The sequence below is a fragment of the Lissotriton vulgaris genome, chromosome 6, assembly GCF_964263255.1.
Source record: "Lissotriton vulgaris chromosome 6, aLisVul1.2, whole genome shotgun sequence".
NCBI classification, from domain to species: Eukaryota; Metazoa; Chordata; class Amphibia; order Caudata; family Salamandridae; genus Lissotriton; species Lissotriton vulgaris.
In genome coordinates, this window is record NC_141694.1 from 1829355528 (window position 1) to 1829371844 (window position 16317).

Below are 16317 nucleotides of genomic sequence, written 5' to 3' on the forward strand. Positions count from 1 at the left end.
TCAGTCACCAGAGACCCTAACACTGCCAAAATCAACCTGCATGAAGGAATGAAAGAAGTAGCCGAATGGATGAAGCACAGCCATCTGAAACTGAACTCAGACAAAACAGAAGTCCTCATCCTAGGCACCTCCCCCTCCGCCTGGGATGACTCTTGGTGGCCAGAGGCCCTTGGAAAAGCACCCATCCCGACGGACCACGCACGGAACCTGGGCGTCATCCTGGATTCCTCACTCTTGATGAACAGACAAGTCAACGCCGTTTCTTCATCTTGCTTCAACATTCTTCGCATGCTCAAAAAAACATTTCGCTGGATCCCCACCAAAACTAGAAAAACAGTCACCCACGCTCTGGTCATGAGCCGACTGGACTACGGAAACACCCTCTACGCCGGTACCACCGCAAAACTCCAGAAAAAACTCCAACGCATCCAGAACGCTTCAGCCAGGCTCATATTAGACATCCCGCGTAAAGAACACATCTCTGGTCACCTGAAAAACCTCCACTGGCTCCCCGTCAATAAGAGGATTACTTTCCGGCTCCTAACCCACGCACACAAAGCACTCTACGAAATTGGACCCGAATGCCTCAACACACGACTGTCCTTCTACACCCCCTCCCGCCAGCTACGATCCTCCAACCAAGCCCTTGCCACTGTACCTCGCATCAACAAAACCACCATGGGAGGCCGATCCTTCTCCTACCTGGCAGCTAAAACCTGGAACTCACTTCCCACTCACCTTCGCTTTACTCAGAACCACCTAGCATTCAGAAAGCAACTTAAAACGTGGATATTTGACAAGTAATTCCCCACCCTTCTTCAAGCGCCTTGAGACCCTCTGGGTATGTAGCGCGCTATATAAATATATTGACTTGACTTGACTTGACTGCTCCATTTCGTTAATTGCCACCACTAGCGGGTGCATTGATTGTTCTTCCACATCCTCGTTGTCCGATGACTGACCTCCAGTTCCTTCCTCCCTTTCCGCAGGATCGTTCCCCGCCAAGCAGCGAAACCTCGATCCTGCCTGATCACCAGGGTCTGGGGAAGCCGAGCTCCGCCTCCTCTGACTATTCGGTCCCTGGGTGGGTTAAGGTGTCGTTTTCACCTCCCTGGTGCCTCGCGTTCTTCTCGGCCTCTGCGTCTTCGGCGGTGGGGGGGAGGGGGGGGTGTTCCTCTAGCCACTGCCACGCATCATCAGGGTGTGTGAAAAAGTGTGTCTTTTCTTTATACATGACTTTCAGTTTCGTCGGGAAGAGCAGCATGTACTGAATTTGCATGTCCCTCAACTTGGCCTTCACCGCAGCAAATGAACACCTCTGCTTCTGTACCTCCTGGCTGTAGTCCGGAAAGATCATGATTTGTGTATTCTCCATACGTATATACCCAAGTTTTCTGGCATCCCGTAATATCATATCCTGCTCAGCAAAGTTCAGGAAGCGGGCAATGACCAGCCGTGGTCTCGCTCCCACCGGTGGCTTCACCATCAGTGCCCGATGCGCTCTTTCTACCACAAAGCAATTTGAGAATTTCGCTTTCGGGAAGGTGGTCCTCAGCCAGGCGTGCAAGAACTCCGCCATGTTGGTCCCTTCGATTCCCTCGCTAAAACTCACAAAGCGGAGGTTATTGCGTCGAGCCCTATTTTCTGCATAGTCTATTTTCCATTGGAGTTGCTTATGCAAGGCCTGGAGCTCCACCACGTCTTTCGTCAGGCTGTGAATGATGTCCTTGGCCTTGCCCAGTCTAGTCTCTGCCGTGGTCACCCACTCCGTCAAGTTTCGAAAGTCCCGTCGAAGCAGCGTGACCTCTGAACCCACTTCTCCGATCTTGACCTCCAGGGCCGCGAGAGAAGCCTGTATATCTTCCCGGGACGCTTGTATAAGCCCCCATCAATAGTGCCATGTCCGAGCGCGGGGGATCCGTCTCGGAGGTGGGTGGGGCCGTAGCATAACGGTCTAGGGTCCCCTGGCGTGGGGTTCTAGTGGCCGCCTCTTTTTTGCCCATCTCGCACTCTCCAGTGACCTGTATACAACCAGCGACTCCTTAGCCCGATCTCTTCCTCCTCTCTTCTATGCCCCGAGTCCCGGACAACGACGCGGGTGCTATGCTACCTGGCCTGGCGTTGCGCTCCACTTCAGTTTGCCTCCACAGGTCTTTCACCCAAGCCCCGATGCGGGTGTCCCAGTTCTTTCTGTCCCCAGTCCGTGACCAGGCCGGAGGCCCCCCGCGTTGTTCTTTCGCCTTCCTGGTGTCCCAAGGTGCAGCCTCCTTCTCCCCGAGCCGCTAGGCCTCTCTCCGCCTCCCGGTCTCAGGCATCTCGCTCCCGCCTCAGGCTCCCGCGGCAGGTCCTTACTTGAGGCCTTCCTCTCTGCGCCACCGTCGCCCCAGAGCCCAGCGGAGTGATTCCATCAGGAGGGCAGGGTACATGTGGGGCCTCTCCTTTCCCAGTAGTTGGCCCGTTAGGCCTCTCTCTGCCCCTCCGTTTTCAGTCTCCTTTCCCACGTCACCAGTTCCAACGTCGGATCGACGTATCTCGTCTCCTGCGGAGCGCTTCCAATGGCCCCCGCTTCTAGCGTCATACACGTGGGCTCCGACTGCCAAGACGGTAGTCAATGCCGGGCCTCGCCGCCAGTCGTGTCCCCTCTCCGGGCCTCCGCTCTGTCCACCGCCTCCACTGTTTCCAGCATGGCCCTTTCACACTCCGCTTGTGCACCTGCAATGCTCCTCTCAGTCTCGGGTGATCTCCCGTCAGGTCCCGCACACCAGTCTCTTCATCCGACGCTACCGTCCGGCCCCAGCGTCTTCAGCTTCAGTTCCGTCAATCTCTATCTCTGCATCAGGACGCCGCCATCTTGAGTCCGCCCTCGCGGTTCCCAGACTCACCTCGGACTTCGACTCAGTAGAGGCCGTTTCACTCTTCGTCGCTAGCTTTTTCTCACCGCCCGGTCATGGCAGCCTTTTTTATAAATTCTTTATTATCAAAAACAGGACCGTTGGACGCCGTTTTAAATGCCGGATTCAGTTGGCTCGCCGGAGCTGCAGAGGCTCCCGACTTACTCGGCCATGGTGTTGGCCACGCCCCCCCAAAGATAGGAATATTTGATTATGGGTTTGACAGGTACATGTCGGACGATTGATTCCCAGTGGCGCGAAAATTCAGATTCGAGTTTCTGTGTTATTACATTTTAAAAGGTGTAGGACAATGTAAACATATGTGTTTTTTTTAGTCGCCTGGAAATCTTTAGAGTTATACAACTGCCTGTCATAATCAATGTTCTCGAGGCTCCTGGTGCAGTCACGAGTTTTGAGCGAGGCTCTAACAACTATGCATCTCCCCGGCGTTTGGTTATCTTTTGGTGGACGGAACAGACAGTTCTCGGACCGGGGGTGTCCCTTGCAGCAGCGGGCACATGGTTCAGCCTCTCCGGCAGGCGGGGCAGCCTTTCCTGGGTGAAATAAGCCAGTTTAGAGCTGAGCCGCGGATGCCCAGGGAGTTTAGAGTGTTTATTAATACAGTGTGTGATACCGTATCAAAGGCGGCACTTAAATCCGGTAGGATAAGTGCCACTGTATCTCCATTATCCAATTGGCAGCGTATGTTTTCAGTAACTCCTAACAAGGTGGTTTCAGTAGAGAAACCAGCTCTGAAGCCCGATTGACTGGGCGGTAGTAAATTTTGAGTGGTTACAATTGGGCTAGATTTAGATGAACATGTTTTTCTAAAATGTTTTAAAACACTCGTAGTAAAGAAAGGGGCCGATAGTTTGAAGGTTGATCAGGATCGGCTCCAGCTTTTTTCAAGAGTGGATGTATCATTGCATGCTTCCAGTCGACTTCTTCCTGTAAGGAAGTGTTAAGAAGATCAGTGATATCATTCAGTGATTGAGAGTCAAGCTGCTTGAGTACCGAGATGGGCAAAGGATATTTAGGGGATCCAGATTTGATATTGTTAAGAAGATTTATTAAGGTGTCTGAATTCAATCTAGGCCAACTATCAATAACACTCTCGGAGGTCTCAGTAAGCTCAGTACCATTAGGGCATTTATTATTGGCAGTAAGAGGTTTCAATGGTACGATTGAAACAGAGAGATCTTTTTCTTGCGCCGAAGTAATACCATGATAGATTTTATATACCTTATGTGTAAAGAAAGTAGCCAATGTTTCGCATTGCTGCTCATTTAGGTCTGGTGGCATGGCTATTGTTTTGGAGCCCGCAAGTTCCTTCACCATATTAAATAGTGTTTTGGAACAATTTAGCGCATCCGAGATGGTGGAGGACACATAATCAGCTCAAGCTTTCCTACAAAGGGTATGGTAATTTTTTTGCTTGATTTTATAAGCATTTTTAGCTTCAGTAGTATAGTTTTTTCTCCATCTTCGCTCCGATGCTTTACATTCTGATTTTTCTTTTTTCAGTGGTTCAGTGAACCATGGAGCTGGGGGTCGATGGCTGTTAACTTTTTTGTTCCTTTTTTGGCCCTTGTGTATTCCTCCCAGACAGTATCACAAAAGGTGTTATCAGAAGGAGAATCTTTGACAGGATGGGTGGTGGCGAAGCTGTCACTGACCACCCTTGCACTTGAAAGGGGCTGCCTCAGAATATTCACAAAGGATTCCACAATAGCCTTTCATCACCCCAGGCATCTTGGGTCCTGGGCAGGGGGAGGAAGGAAATTCCAGAACCAGATGTGGGAGGAAGTCTAGATGTTTCTCTCACTTAAAAGTTGACACTAAGTACAAATATTGAACCCTCATACTAACTCTTCAGTACACTCTCTGCCCTGTGGGGTACTGCAGAAATAGGACTGACCTGCTGTCAGAAAACTGCCCTGCTACTTGCAGCCTGTTTGCTGTCTGAGAAGGAAGAATGGACCTGCTCCCTTCATCCCAGGCTACCTGAGTGGCTCCAAGGGTCAGTTGGCTAACCTCCTGTTCTGAGCTACACATAGCTGCCAAGCTTTCAAATTGCTTATGAGTGAAATTTCCATGGTTTTAGTGTACTTATGAGTGACATGTAACTACCAAATGTGTGACACTTGGAGTTACACTTATTTGTGAGTAAACCAAGCAATTAAGGGCATAGAAACATAAATATAAAAGAATGACACCCTTTTGAACCCTGAACAGTTCTAAAAAGATCTAAATAATTGCTGCCAAATCCTATGATGAAAGGTCACTAACCTACAGTCATGCCAGACACAGCTCAAATGTGACAGAATTTGTCAGAGAGGCCCCTTTGCAGCTCAGCGCTGTACTGAGCAGCAGCCAGCAGTTCAGTACTACAAGCCAAATGTACACTGGCTACTTGTGTGAGCACCCCACAAACCATATAATGTTTAAAACTATGTAAAAATAAACAAAAGAAGGCCACTCATGCAAAAAAATATATATATTCTGAAATTAAAATACTGGTGAAACAGCTATATAATAATATAAATAGTTGCAGTGATGCCAAATATCAAATAAACAATAATTGCACATTCTGGCTGTTAATGAACAGTCATGCACACTCTGGGTAAGCATTCCACAGGTGTGGCTTTTATCTATGTGCTAATTAAATGACAAACTGACTGACATGAATGCCCAAAATGTCCAAATGTTTTAGATTGTCAGAAGCAGAGCTTTGGACTACCATGTCTACCTGTCGAGTGACAGACCTTACTTCTTGTGCTGAGCCACGACTTCCCGGGGTCTGATTCTGCACACTTAGGGCCTGACTTAGATCTTGGTGGGGCTCCCACTGTCCCGCACTGATGACGGTCCCAATTACAACATCAAGCTGATGGCAGTCCGCCCGCCTTATGTAGATGGTGCAGCAACACACAGGAGAGCGCCACAGCGGTGGTCTCCTCTGCTGGCTAACAGCACTCCGTCACCCCTATGCCAGTGGGTTTTCTCCAAGCAGATTTCGATGTTCTTGTTGTGCTGGTGGTCTCCTGGTGGTGGTGTCCTGATTAAGAGAGGCCATGCTGGTGTGTAGACAGGTAGGTACTATTCATCATTATCTTACTACACATACATGTTGTTCATGTGTCATATTCTATTTGTAGGTAGCACATTAAGGCCCTTTTTTAGTACATAGTGAATGCCACACAAAAAACATACGCACACTATTAAATGCACTCCCCCAGGCACCACAAGCACAACACCCACAAGCACCACATCAACAATATTTTTTTTGTAAGTTTCAACACAGGTGTGTTTATTTTACCTTGATGAGTAAGTAAATGAACACTACTGCATTACACCTAAGACAAATGTTGCATGTAAGAGCAATGCAGAAGTGCGTGAAGCTACAGCAATTGTCAATACACGATACATAGAACAATTGTACATGTAGCTGACTGTAGATATCGACAATAGCGGAGTCCTTTGGCGTTATGGTGGAGCCGGTGCAGCAAAGGAGGGACCTGGGAAATGGGTTACAAGATGGAAAAGGAAGTGGGAACCAGGAAAAAAGGTACATTTTTACTTAATTTTCTTTGATTCTGCCAACTCGAAGTAGGAGGGATTCCTGCGACAGTTGCCACAGCAGAAAGGCACATTGTAATTGGATGGCAGGAATCTGGGCTGGAGTCTTGCCAACAGCCGCTTCTGCCTATATAGCCATCGACACAGATTAAAATTCCTGGCGTAGTCAGCGGGACCCTTCTGGTCTTTCGTCTATGGACCAGCCAGCATCTAAATACAGTAGGCAGACCACCAAGTTGGCGGGCGGGAAGACCACCGAAAAAGCAATGGCTTTTTGTACGGATGGATCTTACAGCCTTATTCATCAAGGCCAAATCGGCTCGCAAAGGGTCAGATTCTGAGAATCTGGCCCTTTGCGAGCGCTATTTTTGCATTTGGGATTCATCATCCCAAATGCAAAAATCGGTAATTGCTAATTCGCTAAATTGCGAGGAATTACATTTAAGGAATCTCTATTTGAGATTCCTTAAATGCAATTCATCAACCATTTTTAAATTGCTAATTCGCAATTTCGGGCCGCTATTTACCGAGAGGTCAGACCTCTCGGTAAATAGCAAAAACTTAGAAAAATGCTTTTAAAAGCATTTTTCTAAGTTGTATGTTGCGCACACACATGTCCTTTGGACATGTGTGTGTGCAACACCTGTGTGAAATTTCATTTGAGGGGTGCTACAGGGTGTCCTGTGGACACCCCTGGCACCCTTCAAATCGCAATCTTATTTGCGATTAGCTAATTGCTAATCGCAAATAAGGAATACTCCCCATTCATTCCTATGGGCCTTTTGGCCCATAGGAATGAATGGCGAGTTATTCCTTATTTGCGATTAGCAATTAGCTAATCGCAAATAAGGAATTGTAAGGAATCGCATTTTTATTGCATATTCCTACATGAATCCCGTTTTGCGAGGCCTTAATAGCGATTCGCAATGAATCGCTATTAGGGCCTCGCAAAACGGGAGCATGATGAATCAGGCGGTTAGTATGGTGATGCGTACACCAGTACGAAAATGTATTAGCATAATCCCTAATGCGTGGTACTTGGGAGGGCCGGCTACAGAAACACAAAAGCCTTCTGACCAGCGGCTCAATCAGAAGTGAAGCAACGCAACACATCCCAGCACAAGTCCACACATCGCCAGCTCCACACTAGTGAACTCCAAGGAACTGGCGCAACACAACACATAACGACCGCGGATCTGAAAACGCAGCTCCTGATTTGCAGCTTTATCAGCAGGGCCATAGCCACGGGGGGCCAGAGGGGCACTAGAAATAGAACTTTGGAAGAATTTATTGTAAAACTAGCTCAAAAGGTGAAGTTCACATGCAGCTCTAGACACAGTGAAGCCACTTCCCTGGCAGTTTGCCCTTTGATATTGTGTGCATTTGCAGAAAACGTTCTCTTTGTAACATTTTTCTTTGCTGTAGATGGAATGTACCCTTCTTTAGTTAACAATAGTCTACCACACTAGGCGTTAATATATTTACTTCCATTTATTTTCCGAGTTGTTGGTACTGGAATAGAACAAAAAGATATATAGGGCCTAGTCTGCCTAATGTAAGGAAAATAAACACTGTTTAGAGCAGATTTGTGTCAGCAAATGGTTAACTTTACCTTTGGTGTGACTCTTGTGGTACTGCTCCCTTTGCTGCCTTCCAATTAGAATGATAGTTAATCTGATGAAAGATCAGCATTCTACATAGGCCTGGGCGGTGAACTCCGCTTCGTTCATGGAGTTTGCTTAGTTTTCCATTCTCTGCACTCCGCAGAGCAAGCGAAGTTCCGAAAACCTCCGCTCCACGAAGCGGAGTGGAGTGTTTTTGCTCATCGGCGCTCGCCAACAATAAGTTGGCGAGCACAAGCGAGGAAAATCCAATGCTAGACCACCTTACAGCGAGATTGCTCAATGCTGGTAGTCGTGGATGGTCGCACCTGATCACATTTAAAAAACATAAATTCGCATTGAGGAAGCTACAGCTCGAGTAGAAAATCTACTCGGGCAGCAGAAAGAAGCAGCGCTCTCTTACACTGTACATGGTGTCATTTACGCTGATTTCCCAGCAAGGAACGAACACCGGGTGCTAACAATGAGCAACAACTGCATGACCTAACGCACTCCCCGCTGCTTGTGGAACTCTGTGTAGCTTTGCTGAGTTTTTTGGTCATTTTGCGGAGTTCCGCCGCAGAACTCTGTGAAATCACCCAAACCTAATTCTAAACTGCTGCTTAACATGCACATTTAGAAAATAGCTTGAAACAAAATAAAAATAGCCTTTTTGTTTGAGACTAAATTCATTCCTTTAACCCCTTCGCTGCTGGCCCATTTCCTGCGCTGTGCGGTAAACAAACGAACAGGGCGGGCCGCGACGAACCAGCATGCAAGGGGTTAAAAGGTTTCAATAAAACAAACAAACCAATGTTAAAACCATAATTTAATAAAAACGTTTCCATTAAATTGTAACAATGTAGTTTGAGGAAAATGTTTTCCCTTGATTCACATACACCCCTTCTGGGTGTGGCATGGCCCAGGCTGATGAAGACTTTGTATCTTGATTCCAAGGACACATGTTACTATCTCAGAGGGCCACACTTGGTCCTGTGCCCGGCCTGCCCTCCAATGTGGTCAGTCTGAACTTGTGACCTTGTCCCGATCCAGCTTCTAAATGCTGTTTTCACTAAAATCTTTGAATTTGCATAGCTCCAATTCTACTGATTGGATTTTGTAATTTTGGCCTCATTTTATTTATTCACTTGTACTCTATTTTTCTGAATTCGTGTGGGATTCATCTTGTGTTGTGCTTTTACTTTATTTTGGGTTTTGTGTGGCATACATACTTTCCACATTTCCTTTAAATTAAGCCTAATTGCTTTTGTGCCAAGCTACCAGAGGGTTAAGTACAGGTTAATTTACAGACTTTTGAGGTTCACCCTGCCATACATTGTGGACCCCTTCTCAACCAATAACCCAATTTCTCACACAATGCACTTTATAATTGTGAGCTTTTGACTGTAAACAATTAATAGCCCTTATCCTATTTGCCTCAGAAATCTGAGGAATTTCCAATATCATTCAGCAGGTCCATCGAGGCTAGTCAGGTAATTAACTAATGATGGCAGATTATTGAATGGGGATTATATCTGCAAACACAGTTGAACCAGAACTTTTATCACATCAATAAATAATATCCACACCTTCCTTGAAATTTTTTATTAATTTGTGCCTTAAAATAAATCTTGCTTTACCTGATAAACATTGCGTGCATCAACATGGATCTACTGTTTAAGTCTTCACACTGTCTCTTTTTCTAGTGACCAATTGGACAAACGCTACCAAGCAGGACCAGTTGCTTCAGTTGTTGGAGAAGGCATCTGAGGTAGGCTTCTATGATGGCTATGTCTGTTTATAGAAAGTACTGCTACTGTTGTACTAATGTCTTTTGTGAAAGTGTCATATTTTTTATTTGTCAAAAGATAGTAATCCTGATTATTGGCCAGATGTAGTTTTTTTTGTGCTAACTGACAAACCTCTGATTTGTGGAGGAAATGATAAATCCAGGGTAGAATCCATGGTATTCCTTTTGGATTTAATTATTCTAGTGAATTCTCCTCTGTGTGTAACATTCTGTTCAGCAATCAGAGGGTTTGCCATTAGCACCCATCTCTAAGTCGGGCCCTCATTATTGCCTTGGTTTGTACTGCAGCCACTAAATATCACCTCACACCCCTGATTGGATCATAAGGAGCCTAGATGGTAATCAGATATATGGAAGGCCCTTTTGATGAGCATGGTTGAAGTGTTGTGGGTTTGTTGTGTGTTCTCTGTGTGAACTGTTCAGCTTGGTGCATGTGGATTGAAGTGGTGCTACAACCAAATTACCATAACCTAAAACTACACTTTACCAATACGGTGATGCAGATAAACATGCCAAGAGTCATGGCACTGCAAGAGGGCACTTATAGTTTTTGATGGCATTTAGCAATTATGTGATTAGTAATCATTTTGGAACGCTTTCTGAACTCAAGGTGGCTGTGAATTATTTTTATTCTTGCAAGAATCAATTTCTGAGCTTTGCCATCTGGACCAAGAAAGAGCTCTCACTGGTGTAAGACTTTTTGGCAGAGCAAATGGTCACAAATGTGGCCACTGTTCAAAAGAGTCCTCTAGTTTGGAAGAGCAATCCATTAATGTGAACAGCTCAGTGTGTGATGCACATACCTTTAAAAATGATACCTCTAGCAACAACCAGCTAGTGGGAGGAATGAAAGGCCTGGGACCTGTACTAGTACCCTAGCTGCTGCATTAAGGATTCTCTGCAGTCTACAAAGTAAACAGAGAAGAGCTTGAGATAAATACCATTGGCCTAGTCTAGAAGTGGGAACACTTAAGTGATGGCAGCCTGTATTTTTTTAAAGACATGTAGATAAGGTAATATGTGGCGTATGAATCAGATGATGCAGCTTGCTCCTATGTTCATTGAAAATTTCTCACTTACGCTGATGGGATAAGAGTTAACTGAGTTCTTCTGGTCAGATGGAGGAAAGTTACTACATGTTTTAATTTCCACAATTGAATATCTCAGTTTTAGATGACTGAAACTTGAATTGGTTGATTTGCATTTGATTGTTGACTGTTCGAAGATGTTGGTTTAATATGTGATTTGGGTGTCATCAGCATAGATGTAGCAGGTGAGACTGAAGGCTCTAATGAGGTGCAAGAGGAGCACAAGGTATCTGTTGAAGAGTAGTGGGACAACGTGGAATCTTGTGGAGCTTGTACTCAGGGGGAGAAAAGCAATTAAGAGAAAGGAAGAAGGGGGATACTGAGGGACTTGTCTGCAGAATAGGAGTAAATCCAGTTCAGAACGTTGCTCTGTATTCCTCTGATATCTTACCTCTGCAGAAATGTATATTGATATACAAGATCAAAATTGAAAGAGATCTCTAGAAATAGAAGAGCAAGGATACAGTGACACATTGGTTTCTGTTCCACAACCAAGATAGAATCCAGTTTGATACTCAAAAAGAAAAATGTCAAGTCAAGTCATAGTTTATTGCATGATTAATTAAAATCTTTACAATTCCCCCTCCCTATATGAATAAAAACATATATAAAAAAAGATGTGTGATTACATTCACTATTTAAACCAAAAGACATTACTGCAATCCCATTAGTTAATTGGCAAAAGTGCAAGTGCTTATCTTTCAATTCAAAATGTTAAGAACACATTTGTTGCGATTCCTGATTACAATATCATTTTCCTGGCTAAAGCCCTGATAGCGCTTTAACCTACTATGATGTAGTCTCTCCCATTCTACTGAATGGAAAGCACAAACGACAAACTATCAGTTAGGCGGCACGATAGGTGCAACAATTTAAAACTAGAACAGCCTAATTAAAAAAGAATAGAGAACCCTAAAAGGAGGCAATTCTTTTTAGTAGTTCACGAGTTTTCAGAATTATGATATGTCAGTCCATCTTTTAGGAGCCTACAACTAGACAGGGACTCTTTAAGATTTTACATTCAGTCCATTTATTTCATTGATGGGTCAGCTGTGGCCTTGCAGCGCAGGTCATACTTGTTTAGTTTATTCCCCATCAGCTTGCCATAAGAGTCTTCTAAACCTTGTCATATATTTGACGCCCGACAGGCCAGGATGATGGAAGTACCCTCCAGCCAGCATATCACCGCTTGCCTGCATGAACAAATGTTCAGATCATTAAATATGAATTTTAAGTACTGTCTCCTCTGGTCCGTGACTGCTGGGCAAACGCATAATAAGTGGAATAAAGATTCTACTTGAAAACCACATAATCGACAGTTCGCGGTTTGGAAGGACTCTTTCCAAGATGGCTGCAGGTCTTTTGAAACATGCAAGCCCATTCGATAATGTATGAAGCTCTTTTTTAACTGCAAGATGAAGTGAGCAGATAGATATGCTTGTGGCTTTAAGGATTTATAAGAATTGATGACAGTCCACCCATGCCGAGGCTTGGTAATCCCTTTTTTGTCTTCCAGCAAAGATTTCTTTTTAGCTGCATCATTAGCAGCTTTACTGAAGCTCACTCTATCAGGCCCATTTTACCATGCTGTTTGTAATTCCAACTCAGCCAGTGAAATTCTCAGGTAACTTCCCCAGGAATTCGGTATTTCGAGGTTCATCTGGTGCTCGATTTCTTTCCTGCATAGTCTATTCATAGTATCTGAAGATTGCTTCTGTAGATGAATGTTGAAATGTATGTGAGTCAAAATTTGTAAGGTATCATGGTTTGGGTCTTGCATATTTAGAGAATGGTTAACATAATGATCTTTAAAGGTCATTTAAAAAGATATCTAACACCAAGGAGAAATTGATGATAGATAGCGGGATAGAGTGGTTTTCATCTTGATGTAGCATTTCACTTATTTGCTTTACAGATTATTTGATCGGCCAAAGAGTCACATATTTCTAACAGGAGAACGTGCATTCATATTACTGGTATTTGGCTATATTTGTGCTGTCCTCTAATGCACAAAGAACTGCAGACCTGCAACAGGGTTAATGCCTTTTGCCTTCTTGGTAGCTTTTTTATATTGTCTGGCGTGCCAGCTTGCCAGTATGGTTGTACATTTTCATTTAGCACATTTCCAGGATACTGTTTTAGTTCGGAATTACTTTCAAGGGCATTTCAGTCATCCAGTTTACTAATGTCGATAGGGACATGAGGATTATTTGAATGGAATAAGATTCTGTAAAACTATCATCATCAGGTGGAACTGCCAAACTGTATTCGTACGGTTAATAGGCAAAGAAGTAGCACCTAGAGGTTGATATTCAAGAGCAGGGTAAATTTGGTTTCATCCAAGGAGTATGCAGGGTTTTGGATAATGGGCCAAAGGGAAGGGTGAGGATCAAGTAGATGATGTGATGGGATCACTTTTGGGTATGGAACTAAGGCCTTAGATGGTGAATATTATGTAAAGTCTAAGGGCCCGATTCCCAAAAGTAATCTGAGAAAAAATACTAACTTTATGATTTTTGGTATTCATTAAAGACATTTAGTAGTAGTAAAGTTAGGATTTTGACTCAGTTAAACATAAGTTTTGGTCTTAAGTTAAACTTAAGACCAAAACCTAAGTTTAACTAAGACAAAATGCAAACTTTAGGACTTTCGGTATTCACAAAGGGCATTTAGGAGTAGTAAAGTTAGGATTTTGCCTCAGTCAAACTTAAGTTTTGGTCTTCTCAGTCTGCATGAGGAGCACATTTGGTGTCCCTGTGCATAGTCCAGTTCAAACCAGTCCTGGAGCCCGTAGGCTCCCACTCTGGTGCCAAACTGGACAAAGGAGATGGGAGTAACCTCCCCCTGTCCAGACCCTTCCCTGAGAGGGCCCCCTTAATCTTCCCAATCCATTCCCTAGGGTACTGAAGGGCTTACCTGGTTGTAGGTCCCTAGATTCGTCGTGGGATAAGATTTAGATCAGACACCCCTTCTTCTTCTACCGTCTGAGCACTCTGGATTTTGCTGGACTTCGTTTGGGCCTGACTTAATCTCCCCTCCAGTCTCCTGCATCGTCTGTGCCTGTGCAACATACATGAACCTTCGACGCTTGTGAAGCATCAAAGACACTTGTAGGAATGTCCCTTGGAGTGAAGGAGTGACTCCCTTGCATTCGCAAGCACCTCAACTAAGTCGACCTGTCTGTTGATCTTGAGCTCATCCGTAAGGTTCTGCAACAAAGGTGGTGGTTTTCCACAGCTCCCGAGGCCTGCCCTACCCTCTCACCAACTTTGAGGCCAGTATTCCTGGTGGGGGTTGCAATAAGTGAACCCTGTGCACCACGTCAACTTGCAGTTGCAAAGGCTTGTTGGCTTCCTACCAAGAAGATCTTCGGGCTCCGGGTAGCCCCAACCTCAAGCACCTCAAGTGACCAGAATCTTCAGCCACACCACATCATGAGCATCGTGGCCTGCATATTTTGGTGAGCTGCTTAAGGTCATCTCGCGACTCCAGTGCCTCCAGCCTGTGGGTCTATTTGAGGGTCACACTTGTTTCTTTTAGGCTCCCCTGATTCCTCAGAGCCTGTCCTGACTCCCCTGGACCTTGCTGGTCCCGACATTGTTCCTTCTTCACTTCCAGCATTGGTTGCATTTACCAAGGCTTGTCGGTGCTCCCACCCAACACCTACCCCTCAGCACTCGGCATCCTTTGTGGGACAGTTCGTGTACAGCTCCTGGTCATCCTCGGCACCACGTGGTCCTCACAGCTGCAGAGTCAAGGTCATCGTCACCCACCCTGCAACACCTGACATCGGAGGGTACTTGCCTTCCAAGTCTCCGGGTCACTCCTGAGTGACATAGACTCTGTCCCCTCTGCTTGCAGGTACCTCTCATCTAGATTCCACCTTTAAATTCCACCGGACACTTTCTCCTTCTGCACCAGCTGCACTTTCCTGAAGTCCTCTATTGGGTTCGACGGCGGTTTCCGACACCACTTCACAAGTATGCACCCAGATTCTCTGATGTAGGTAAAGTGGGTACTAGGGTATCAATGGGTGGGATGGCTCTCCAACCTTCTGTCTTCCATAGGGTTTTTTCAGGGTCCACTGGGAAGGGTCCTTAATCTTTAACGTTCCATCCGCTACTTACACGTAGACTAGTATGGAGCACGCAGTCGTGTTTCCACACTGCACACACACTCCGTGGGGTCCCTATCTACTTCCATTGGGTGGGTCTGTGGGTCCCCAGCACTTCTATATCCTCTCGACATTGTCTTGACCCGAGTTGTGGTTCTTATACCACTTTCTTAGTATATGGTTTGGCTTCCCTGGGGTCAACTGTGTATTCTGTGTTATTTACTGTGATTCTTTGCTAAAGTATTGTGTGCATAGTGTTTATCTCCATGTAGGAGATATTTGAACATACTAGAGAGTACTATATAATAAATACATATTTTTATAAAACTATGGTGTGGTTCTTTTCACTTAATCTATACTATAAGATTGCATTCTAGTAAATCAAGCTGCTTTACACTCCTTCTAGACTAAGCCTGAAGGCTGCTCTCCACGGATACTACTTAGAGAACTTTCTAAGGTTGTCTAAGATCTCTTAAATCACCATAAGGGTTGTCTAGACTGGCGCAAGGTACCCACTTACATTAGCGAACATCATATACCAGGCCAGCTTCTCACAGGTTGGAAATTGGGCCGTAACTGGCATTGAAGCAACTAATTGAAGCATAATAGGTGTACAATGTAAAGGAGAAGTTAGGAGATCCTAGAACTGATGCATAGAGGATAGTCTATGGGCTAAGAGGATGCAGAAGCTGGTGAAATGGAGGGTTAAGAAGGAAAGACTGTTATGGAAATGTTGGCTGCCTTGCCCAAAAGGTTTAGCATTCTCTGGAGACTATTATGTGGGCTCTGACTATGTAAACTCCTGTTGGGTGGTATTTTCCGTGTATACATTTTCTGGCAGAATACACAAACGTTGGTAGATTTTCCACCAGAATAGCTGATTGAAGAAGTGTGGCTCACTGGTTAGAGGCGGCAGACCCGAGAGCAGAGGACGGCCCGGGACCAGGGTTCGATTCCCGGCGCGGCAGGTTTCTGGACCAGGGTCAGCGGACTCGATAATTCTCTCGCCTCGGTGTCCACTCTGATCAGCGATCACACTCGGCAACTCTGGGCATTAGCTTGCCTCATCTTCACTAACGGCCCCACCAGACCGCCGGGGATGCCTGGTCTCACCCTGGAGATACCCATTAAGGGACCATCTCTCAGGGAAGCCAGGAAGGGTTTCGCAGCGGTCGAAGCGCCTTGGGACCCTACGGGTAAGTAGTGCGCTATATAAATGCCAATACATTTACAT